Genomic DNA, 12,590 nt, shown 5'->3' with positions numbered 1-12,590 from the left:
ATGTCTTTTTATTTTATGTGACACTCAATTGGGTGTTCTTGAATACAAGAATTTTTTCACTGAGATTTGTGGATGGGCTTCAGTAGGGCCACAAAGCCTCTGAAATTATAGAATTTGCGGTGTATGAATATGTTTATTTTCTCCAGGAGAAGTGGTAGGCCCACAAAATATTAGGAACCATTTTTAGGAATTTGTTTTTACCCATATGTGTTTAATATGTAGGGATGAAACTAATAATATTCTATTCTATCAATAATGGATATTCCATCATGTTATGGGCATATATCTTGTCTTTTTCTTCTATTCCATGCTTTCAATGCAATATATGCTACTTTTGATGAGTTAAGTATATAAGATTATTACGAATCTGTTATTCATTGTAACTCACAATTTTAAGGCCTAAAGGAATAGTCCTGTTTGATTTTTCACATTTGACCAAATGGAATTAGTGCTTTAAAAAATAAACGGTGGTTTATTGACTTCCAGGATGATGAAGTAAGGAGCAAAACTCCCCAGCAAAACAAGTTAAGTAAAATTACAAAATGTTATCAATGTAATGTCTGTGGAAACTACCCTGAGGGCATAGAGCAAATGAGAAACATCCATTCAATAATGTCTACTATATCTCTGTAAGTACAGTGAGAGACTGTGGCGTTTGAGCCACGACTAGCTCCATTACCCCCATTACCACTCAGCTCCATGTTATGGAAGCCCTACTATGAGCCTAAGCAGCCAAGAAGCTAAAGGCTCCCTTTCCCCTATATCTCAGTCTGAAATTACGGTTTCACCCTGAGAGGCCTTTTATGATTAGTAGTTGCAAGGTATTCTCTTTTCAATCCTTTTATTTTCAACCTATGTTTTTAGCTTGTTATTGTCTAACAAGATCTCCTTTAATTAGAGTGTTCTTTGTTTTCTATGTGTCTCTGTTCCTCCTTGTTTGTCTTCTGTATTAACTGAACGTTTTTAAATATTCCATTTTATTTTCTCTATTGACTTTTTATCTGCAAGTACACATCTGTTATATTTTTGTGATTGCCTTAGAGTTTGTGATTCATCTTTAATGCCAATCTTTAACATTCATCATACTATCTATCCAATATAATTTTCTATGCTTTGTACAATTATTGTTATGTATTTTACATCAACATGTTCTATAAACTCCAAAATACATTGTTATTATACTTTGGTTTAAGAAGTCAATAATCTTTTAAAGAACATTCTTCTTGCAATCAGAAGTAGAAGTCTTCTTGTTAATTTTGTTTGGTTATCTTATAATTACCATGAGACGTGATATGCCCCTGTGATTATGGATTCGTCTGTTTCTCCTTTGAGTTCTATAAATTTTTGCTTAAATATTTTAAGGCTATATCATTAAACGCTGAGATTTTGCTATTTTTTAATATTTCCCTTGTGTATTGATTCATTGTTGTTAAATTTTACTCTATCTGCATTAAAGCCTTTTGCTTGAAAATATACTTTTTCTGATATGGCTTCACCAGCTTTTTTTGGTGGGGCAGTTATCTTTTTCCATCCTTTTATTTTCAACTTTTCTGTGTCCTCCAACTTAAGGAATAACTGTTATATACAGAATAAGATATTTTAAAGAGTGTCTCAATCTTTGTCTATATTATAGACAAGGTGAGTTATTAAAAATTTCTGAAGTTAAAAAAAGCAGTAGGAGATTTATCACAGTAGAATTAGGCTATGTCATTTCTTAAGGCAGGGAATGAGTCCAGAGAAATCATAAAATTATCAAAATTTAACACATATTTTGAGATACTGGTTTCCTGGAAAATTGTAGAGGTTAGGGGAAAAAATTAAACAGAATTTTGTGTATGAAGGGAATAGTTGTAAATATTTTTTGCTTTTTTCCTTTTATCCAGTTTTATTGACACTAACGTGACATATAGCACTGTATAAGTTTATGGTGTGTAGCATAATGACTTGGCTTACATATACTGTGAAATGATCACCACAATAAATTTAGTGAACATCTCTCATCTCATATAAATTTAAAAAAAAGAAAAGAAATGTTTTTTTCCTGTGTGATGAGAACTTATAGGATCTACTCTCTCAACAACTTTCCTGTGTCATACAGCAGTATTAACTATAGTTATCATGTTGTACATTACAACCTCAGTACTTATATATTTTATAACTGAAAGTATATAACGTTTGACCACCTCCAGTTTCCCACCCCCTGCCTCTGGTAACAATAAATCTGATCTCTTTTTCTAGGAGGGTTTTAAAAAAAGTTTTTATTTTTTGATTCCACGTATCAGTGAGATGATACAGTATTTTTTCTTTGTCTGACTTATTTCAGTTTAGCATAATGCTCTCAAGGTCCATCCATGTTGTCACAAATGTCAGCATTTCCTTTTGTGTGGCTGAGTAATATTGCATTGTATACTTAATGTTTTATTTGAAAACAGAGGAGGGTATAAATTTACACTAAGGTGATGGGCAAATTTGAGAACTGTGTAAAACACATTTCTTAAGACAAAGATATCACAAAAAAAGAAAATTACAGGCCAATATCACTGATGAAAACAGATGCAAAAATCCTTAACAGAATACTAGCAAACTGACTCCAACAATACAGGAAAACGATCACACAATGATCAAGTGGGATTTATCAAGGGATACAAGAATTTTTCAATATCCGCAAATCAAACAGTGTGATACACGACATTAACAAATTGAAGATTAAAAACCATATGATCATCTCAATAGATGCAGAAAAAGCTTCTGACAAATTCAACACCCATTTATGATAAAAACTTCAGAAAGTGGGCATAGAGGAACACACCTCAACATAATAAAGGCCATGTGTGGCAAACCCACAGCTAACATCATACACACAAACAGATCGAAAGATATACTGTGTTCTTGGATTGGAAGAATCAATAATGTTGATTCTACCAAAGGCAAACTATAGGTTCAATGCAATCCCTATCAAATTACCTATGGCTTTTTTCATAGAACTAGAACAAAAATTTTTAAGATTTGTATGAAAACACAAAAGACCTTGAATAGTCAAAACAATCTTGAGAAAGAAGAATGGAGCTGGAGGAATCACACTCCCTGACTTCAGACTATACTACAAAGCTACAGTAATCAAAATAGTATAGTACTGGCATGAAAATAGACATATAGATCAATGGAACAGGATAGGATGCCCAGAAATAAGCCCATTCCCTTATGGTCAACAACTTATGGTCTACAACTAAGGAAGCAAGAATATACAGTGGAGAAAAGGCAGTCTCTTCAATAAGTGGTCCTGGGAAAACTGGACAGCTACATGTAAAAGAATGAAATTAGAACATGCTCTACCACTGTATACAAAAAAACACCTCCAAATGGATTAAAGACCTAAATAGAAGAATGGATACTATAAACTCCTAAAGGAAACATGGGAAGAACACTCTATGACATAAATCGCAGCAATATCTTTTTGGGTCCATCTCCTAGAGTAATGGAAATAAAAGCAAAAATAAACAAATGGGGCCTAATTAAATTTAAAAGCTTTTTCACAGCAAAGGAAACCATAAACAAAATGAAAAGACAACCTACGGACTGGGAGAAAATATTTGCAAATGATGTTACTGACAAGAGATTAATTTTCAAAATATAGTAAGTCCCCTATATATGAATGAGTTCTGTTCTGAGAGCACATTCGTAAGTCCAATTTTTTCGTAAGTCCAACAAAGTTAGCTTAGGTTCCCAACTAACACAATTGGCTATGTAGTACTGTACTGTAATAAGTTTATAATACTTTTCACACAAATAATACATAAAAAACAAACACACAAAAATAAAGAAAACATTTTTAATCTTACAGTACCTAGAAAGATACTGTAGTACAGTGCAACAGCTGGCATACGGGAGCTGGCATTGAGTGAACAAGCAAGAAGAGTTACTAACTGGAGGAGGGAGAGGCTGCAATTTCACTCACGCTTTACGTGATTGGATGTGCGAATGCATGTTCACATCTTTGAAAGTTCACAACTTGAAGTTTCGTATGTAGGGGACTTACTGTATACAAACAGCTCATACAGCTTAATTAAAAAAACAAACAAACAAACAAAAATCAACAACCCAATCAAAAAATGGGAAGAAGACCTAAATAGACATATCTCCAAAGAAGACATACAGGTGGTCAATAAGTACATGAAAAGATGTTCAGTATGACTAATTATTATTATTATTTTTTTTGCGGTACGCAGGCCTGTCACTGCTGTGGCCTCTCCCGTTGCGGAGCACAGGCTCCGGATGCGCAGGCTCAGTGGCCATGGCTCACGGGCCCAGCCGCTCCGCGGTATGTGGGATCTTCCCGGACCGGGGCACGAACCCGTGTCCCCTGCATCGGCAGGCGGACTCCCAACCACTGCGCCACCAGGGAAGCCCCAGTATGACTAATTATTAGAGAAGCAAATCAAAACTACAATGAGGTATCACTTCACACCAGTCAGGATGGCCATCATTTAAAAGTCTACAATAATAAATGCTGGAGAGGGTGTGGAAGAAAAGGAACCCGCCTACACTGTTGGTGGGAATGTAAATTGCCACTATGGAGAACACTATGGAGGTTCCTTAAAAAATAAAAATAGAGTTACCATGTGATCTTGCAATCCCACCCCGGGTATATATCCAGAGAAAACTCTAATTCGAAAAGATACATGCACCCCAATGTTCACAGCAGCACTATTTACAATAGCCAAGTTGTGGAAGCAACCTAAATGTCCATTGACAGATGAGTGTATAAAGAAGATACGGGGGGTGTGTGTGTGTGTGTGTGTGTGTATAATTGAATATTACTCATCTATAAAAAGTGAAATAATGCCTTTTGCAGCAACATGGGTGGACCTAGAGATTATCATATTAAGTGAAATAAGTCAGACAGAGAAAGATAAATATCATATGATATCATTTATCTGTGGAATCTAAAAAAAAATGATATAAACGAAGTTATTTACAAAACAGAAATAGACTCACAGACATAGAAACAAACTTATGGTTACCAAAGGGGAAAGCTGGGGGCGGGGGGCAGAGATTAATTAGGAGTTTGGGATTCACATATACAAGCTACTATATATAAAATAGATAAACAGTAAGGACGTACTGTGTAGCACAGGGAACTATACTCAATATCTCATAATAACCTATAATGGAAAATAATCTGAAAAAATATATATATACATATATATAACGGAATCAATTTGCTGTATACTTGAGAATAACACAACATTGTAAATTAACTATACTTCAAAAAAAAATTGTGTAACGCAAGAGTAACCTATGAAAAATTAAGGGAAGGAAGGGTATAGGAGAACCTGGATAGTTTACATTCTGAAACACTTTCTTTGAACTAGGTAGTTAACATTGTCAAATGCTATAGAATCTTCTTATTGAAGTGTGTTGCTAGAGCAAGCAGCTTTCGGTTCACCTAGGAACTTCATCAGATTTATCATTTTTAAAAATTTGCAGAGTGATATTTCTGTACCTTGCTTGCCTATTAGTATTACCTGGGGAATCTTAGAAACCCCACTCTGCAGGCTGTATACCTCAGAGCAAATCAGAGTCTGTAGGTTTGAGATTCAAGAATCAGTATGTTTGAAGCTCCCCAGGTGGTTCTCTTTTGCAGCCAATGTTGGGATCTAATGCTATAGGGACATGGAAGAGAATGAAGACTGAACTAGAAAATTAAAGGCAAAAAGACCTGGGGAGGATTTCAGAGGCTGGATTCTAGTCTTTGTTCTGTTATTGAGAGATAATCATTTATTCTTTGTGAAATCAGTTTTCTCTTTATATCTTTTTAAAATTTTATTCAGCAAATATTTATTAAGGGCATACTTTGTGCCAGACATCATAAGGGGAGTTAGACTTATGATCTCCACGTCCCTTCCAATTCCTAAATTATATGATTTCACTGTCTACAGTTTATAAATTAGGAGATAATTGGCAATACAATATATTGGCGGCAATCATCTATATAGAATCAGTGTGTGAATGCGTGGTATAATGTTTGCTGGTTAAAACTGTTCAAGGAATTGAGTATGCAGTACTGGTCAGAAGCATCTATTGTATCAAAAATGGAGAAGCAATCAAAGTTAGTTTGTAGAAATAACACTGGATAAAACTGATAAAGTTATTAGAGTATAAGTTGAGAGTTCGAGAAAAGACAAAACAGAAAAAAGTAGATGACAGACTTGCAAATTTTTCTTTTTTCATTTTTACCACCAGAGAGCTAAGGAGAAATGAATCATCTCAAACATTAATGTACACAGCAATCACTTAGATCTTTTGGTAGAATGAAGATATTGGGGTGGTAAGGCTACCCTAGTAAGTCTCTGGGGTTGGACCTAAAATTCTGCTTTTCAAACAAACTTCCAGGTGATGAAATGCTGCTGGTATGAAGACCACAGAGCAGTGAGGAGCTGGAACTCAGTTGTATGATACAAGTAGAGCAAGAGTCTTGCTAAAGGTAACCTGCTCATGCTTCTTTTTGACTTGCCTTAGTAACTGCCCCTCATAAGGACACCACTTTAAAAAATCCACATGAAAATGAGACAAACTCTAGCTACAGAGCAGCAACATGTCAAAATAATATGAGGGGGGAATTTGGGGGAAGAGAATCTGTAGTTCATGAAGGAACCGTTATTTCAGGAAAAAGTTGGTTCGTCTTTAAAAGAGTTAATAGGACATATGAGATTAGGGAACTTCTAGGGTACCGGAGCGCTGTTTTATTTCCAACTGCCTTTGGTCATAGTCGGTGTAAAACTCCACATACTTCATGAATGCATTTCCTCACCTATCTTTTGTGACATTAATATTGCATGGAAGAGAACCTTACAGAGAACAGGGTTATTGAGTCAATACCAGATACTAATCAGGAAATGACTTGCACTTCATATGCAGATATAGTCAACAGTGCAATGGCAAGGAGGAATATTACAGAGAGCACTGAAAGAAATAAAATAAGAACATTAAAGTTGTGAGTAAACTATGTAAAGAGAAAAAGAACCATTTTTGTCTGTTTTAAGGATGAAAAAAACTGAAGGGGGAAAGTGTATCAGTGGCCTCTTCACATTAGGAAAATAGGAAGAATATCTGTCAAGATATAGAAAAAGAAGGAGAGTATTAACAGATCAGGAAAAAAGTAATCAGTAAGGCATTACTAAAGAACTTTTAAAGCAACATTAAGATTCTGTTTGCTACTAGACACATAAATTTCTGGTGGAATAGATGCATGGTGTTGATGCTTCCTCCATCTATGCTTTGCAGCCCAGGGAATGGAGAAGTAGATGAATGTGTGTAGAAAGGGAATGGTGACTATTGTTGATAGTATTACAGAACCTAATTGTGGACAGGAGTAAGGATTGCATGGCTGACCATCCATTTTAGGGGAAACACAGGTAGCTAGAAAAGAGCCGGTGAGTTGAGTGAATTAGAAGGAACTTTAGTTTGAAGTTTCTGATGAATGAATGCAAAGGGGTAAATGTGTAACTTTGTGAGGTATGGGAGTGAAAATATGTGTGAAACCTTGGGATAGGAATACAGTATGAGATGTCAAGTTACCATGGTTGTGCAAGGTGTAGATGACTGATGTGGAGTGAATATTATCATAAATGGCCTGAAGGAGAGAAGTGTTTTCAAACCACGATGCTGTGAAGCTCCACAATGTGATTATTAAAGTTAGTACAGATATTTGCAAATGTGGGATGGAAGAGAAGCACATAAGCTGGCTCTTGAATTTGTCAAGGAGGGAGAAAAAAATGGATCCAAGAGTTGAGGGTTTGAAGAGTAGTATAATAATAATATCATAGATTAATAGGGTTGGGAAGGAATTTAGAGCTAATACAGTCCAATGCTCATAATTTTTAAATGAGGAGGCTCATAGTCAAGAAGGTAAATTACTTATCTGGGAAAACAAATCTCTTAGTAGACGGTTGGGATTAGAATATAAGATGATCGACCTCTCCTGTTCTTTGTAGTGGTGAAATCATGGCAGTGATTTTGCTGATAAGGCCTTAGGTGTACACCCCAAGGGCTTACTATAGACAGGAACTTTGCTCATAGGTAATGCAAAGCAAAAAGGTAAAATGAATGTTTGATTGTAATCCCCCCTCCAGAATGTTAACTCCACAAGGGCAGCAGTTTTTATCTCATTTTCCCCCTGGTATATCCCTGATAACATATTTGGTACTCAACGTCTATCTGCTGGATACATGAATAAACACATTTTTAAATTTAGGATTTGCTAATCAGCTAGCTACTACTGTAGAACTATGACTCTGCTAAGGGAAGTGTTTTTTGGATACTTATCACTTCAAGTGCTAGACATTGATGGACAATAGGAATAGGTAACACTAACTGAACATACACTGTGAACTACATGGTGTACATATTTTTTCATCCACTTAACAACTCTTGGAAGTAATTATTATAACACAGGGCCTCTAATCTTCTATTTAAAGTATTTCCTACTACTAAAGCCCAGTCCACAAAGATATGGTGACCTTATGGGCAGAACTTACGGAAGATAATTTATAAGGAGGATTAAGGATTCTCTTGGGCGAGAATGTCTCCTGAAACAAAGAAGATTCCAGGTCAACATAGGTTCATCAAAAGCCATTATTTATCAAATGGGAGGTTCTGATTTGATAGGTAAAACCTTGACCTGTCCCCAGATCAGCTGCATAGATCCATGTGTTTCCTTTTGGCCGAGAGAAAGCCTGTTGCAGTAAACAGTGTAATACTCAGAAAAATGAGCAATATGATGAGGAGATTAAAGTCCCTCAACTCTTTGGAGACAGACCACCAAAACGATCCATTATTGAGAAGGCTCAGGTGATAGCATCGTAGACATAAGAGGGAAAAGTTGAGCTTAGCACACTAATCTGAAAGTCTGACCTCTCAGCTTGGCCCATGGACCAGCAGCTTCAGCATCATCTGGGAACATTCAGAAAAGCAGAACCTCAATCCCCACCCCAGGTCTGCTGATTCAGAAACTGAATTTTAACAAGCACTCCACCTTAAAGTTAGGGATACCTGGCCAAGCAGTTAATTGAAGTGGAACCTAGTAGAACAGTGGCAATGTCAAGGAGAACAGACTTGCACACAAGTAGATATAAGACTTATTCTTAAGATTGTGTGCTGATCTGGTAGATGGATAAAGATGCTACATGTGCAGACGAGGGAGAATCTAGATAAACTCTTGGTAATTATTATTAACATGACTCCATCCTTGTAAACATAAGTCAGTGAAGCCTAGGAAAAAACTGAGGTTTTGTCTATTTTACAAATGAAGACACCACAGCTCAAAGAAGTTAAGTAACTTGCTCAAGGTGACACAGGGAGTCTATGTCATTTCCATTCTATTGCCAATATTTTAAATGAGAAGTGACCTGGCTATCAGGAAGCACACCCTTACCATCTTCTTTCCCATAAGGAGCCAGGAGAGACAATATGGCCTTTTCATAATGAGCATTTGGGCAAGATGGCTGTTCAGGTTTAGGAAATGCCAAGTTTCTACTAAAGCAAAAAAAGGTGGAGACGGAAAATGGTAAAAGTTTGGTGGTAAAAAGGACTCAGTTGATTTGAAAGGTCACAAAAGAGACTGAGTTCACTGAAATGGTAGTTACAAAGTAGGAATTCCGAGCATACATAGCTCACTCTGATAGCATACCTGAGAATGATAGCAGAAAATCAGAGATTAGAGGCATCCAGTAGTAGTGAAGGTGGCAAAGTGGTGAAGTGACTGACAAGGATGAAGATAGAGGGGAGGGAGGAGTGTTGGCAAGAGAATGATTAAACAGTAAATCAGGCATCTCTTACACAGTCCACACTTAAATTAAATCGCATAAAAAATTGGCACAACACATGTATACTGACTAGAATTCTGATTATAAATAGACCAGCTTCTATTCATGGCTCAGTGTGTTTTATAAGCATAATCACATTAATTTGCACAGTGCTCCCTGGAGGCAAGTGAATAGACAATGGTACTTAAATATATATATTTCCTATCTCTCAACTGAGAGGAAGAAAGAACTTGATGAAACAGCTCACTTCTCCCAAGCTGAAAGAGTTCAAAGTATATTTTTATAGACTCTAAGTAAGCCAGCTACCTTTTCAGACCATGATAGTCTTGTACTTTTGTCAAATTCCAATGTCTGATTTAATTATTGGAAGATCCTTTTAGATCTCCTGGTAAGACTTAAAGAAGAAAGAAATGAAAATTCAGGTTTAAAAATCAGGAATATTTTAAGACTGTAGTGTAGCCACCAAAGGCTGATGATGATGTCAGCATTTATCTACAAATGAAATATAGTTGTATAATTAGTTAGCAATTAAACAATTTAATTATTTTAATTACTTGAATTATTTCTTCCAATCTATTTAATATGGATGATAGGTAGTGATATTTGATGATGAGTTCTGATTTATACACCATCTGATTTTATTGTGATGAGAAATTTAATATAATTAATAGTTGCCTCAAAATGGCTCCTTCTTAGAAGAAAACTTTTCTACAAACTAGCAATGGATTTTTTTGCTTTTACTCCTGAACAATCAAATAATTCTCCAGGCCCATGAAAGAAAAACTTGTTGTCTGCTTGTAAAAATTGCATTAATTATTACAATCTATTGGACCAGTTTTCTTTTTCAGTACATTTCTTCCATTAAACTGAGTGGCCTTCAGAGCAGTGACAGTAAGACAGTGCTCTTTTCCAGCTAAAGTGTTTTCTTTTTTAAAAGGGCAGCAACACACAGCAGTTTTGTCATCTTTCCTTTGGGAGAATGACTATTTATAAATACTTGTCTAGAATACTGTGCATGTTTCCCAGAGTAAATGCCCCAGATTTGGTGATCATTTCATGGTAAAAGTCTTTGGAAATCAGCACACTTCCTTTTCCAAAGATGATGCTGCCATGTGGTATAGTAGATGTCAGCATTTTAACAGCATTATTATGACTATTTAAAGTTTTTTTTCACATTCTGATAGTGTAGAGTTTTTCTTTGGAGAACTTTGACCTTCATGTATTTTGGTTTCTTAATTAAAATTGTGGTGCATATCCTATATCTTACAACAGACACTGCAAACAATATCTAAGCCCCTCTTTGACTTTTCAGAATACTTAATTCTTACCTGAATTAAAACTCAGTGTATCAATGTGGAGTGTCTTTCATACTGATGTGCTTTCTCCTCTGCTCAATTCCAAGTCTTCTCTCTGAAGTAGGAGAAAGGGAGGACACCTGAATGGAGATTGTATCTCCCTTTTGCCTACTTAAATGTAGATGATTGATACTGTTCCATTCTCTGGGGTCAGAGGAGAATGTACATCTTTTTAATAGTCTAATATAGGAGAACTACTGCATTTTCAGATTTGACTCTCCTGGGGACAAAACTGTACTTTTCTTCCTCTTTCTGTGTTTTCCCTATGCTTATTGCTAGCCTAAGTGTTTATGATGGCATTATTCCATCTTCAGGGTCATAAGGGATTGGATATCTTTTTGTCTTTCAGTATATGTGGAAAGTGAAATATTTCCAAATTTGACTCTCCTAGGGACCAGCCTTAATATTTAATTCCTTTTTGCTTAGAACTAGATGGAGCCCCTACTTATGCTTAGAATTAAGTACAATTGACATCATTTTAAAGATCTTTACTGTCTCCACGGAAAATGAGGTGACTTCTTCTGATCAGTCTGACATGTGTTCTATTAATGAAACTTACTTAACAACCATCTACACAGTGGTTGTTAAAGTCTGGTAATAGATGATTCACATGGATGTGGGAAAATGGGACATCAGACATGGTTAGCCGCAAGGCTACATGATACATACATGGTCCCTAGAGCACAGGGTTCTGAGGTACATTCACATTGAGAAGTGGTATTTTAGAAGGCATTTTGGCATCAAGTTAGGTCCCAAAGTAATGTGTTTCTGGTTGAAATTTTAATCAGTATATCTGATCTAAAGAGCTAGATTAGTGTCACTTGACCTGGAAGAGGCTCTCTTTTACCTTAGTGCTATGGTTGAAAAGCTTAAAGTAATTTCTTTTCCACTTTTCTGATCCAATCACATGTAAGGTTTATCACCCCTTTTCATATTAGGAGATTTTTCCTGGAAGCCAGCCTCCAAATGGTTTAGATAGTCACGTTGAGATTCTGTTTAAGTAAATCTGAGGTGATTTTGTGCTCTTAAACTAGTCTTCAAAAGTACTTACTTGTTCATGGTTGGAAACAATTTCCAGTCTGCTGGATGTCATGGTAAATTAAACCGTGGAAACTCTGATTTTTAATCTGTCATTAGGCCAGTCTTATTTTAAAGACCAATTGTGTATTAGTCGGAATAAGTAGGAAGTATACAGATATGTATAAAAAGAGATTATTAGAGGAATTGGCTTACATGGTTTGGAAGCCAAGAAGTCCCACCATCTGTCGACTGCAAGGTGGCAAAACAGGAAAGCTGCTGGTGTAATTCAGTCTGAGTCCAAAGGTCTGAGAATCAGGGGGCTGATGGTGTAAATTCTGATCTGAGTCTGAATGGCCAAGAACTGGGAGTACCAGTGTCTGAGGGCAGTAGA

This window comes from Tursiops truncatus, chromosome 2 (assembly GCF_011762595.2).
Source record: "Tursiops truncatus isolate mTurTru1 chromosome 2, mTurTru1.mat.Y, whole genome shotgun sequence".
Classification (NCBI taxonomy): Eukaryota; Metazoa; Chordata; class Mammalia; order Artiodactyla; family Delphinidae; genus Tursiops; species Tursiops truncatus.
The sequence above is the reverse complement of the archived record's forward strand: the minus strand, read 5'-3'. Positions refer to the sequence as shown.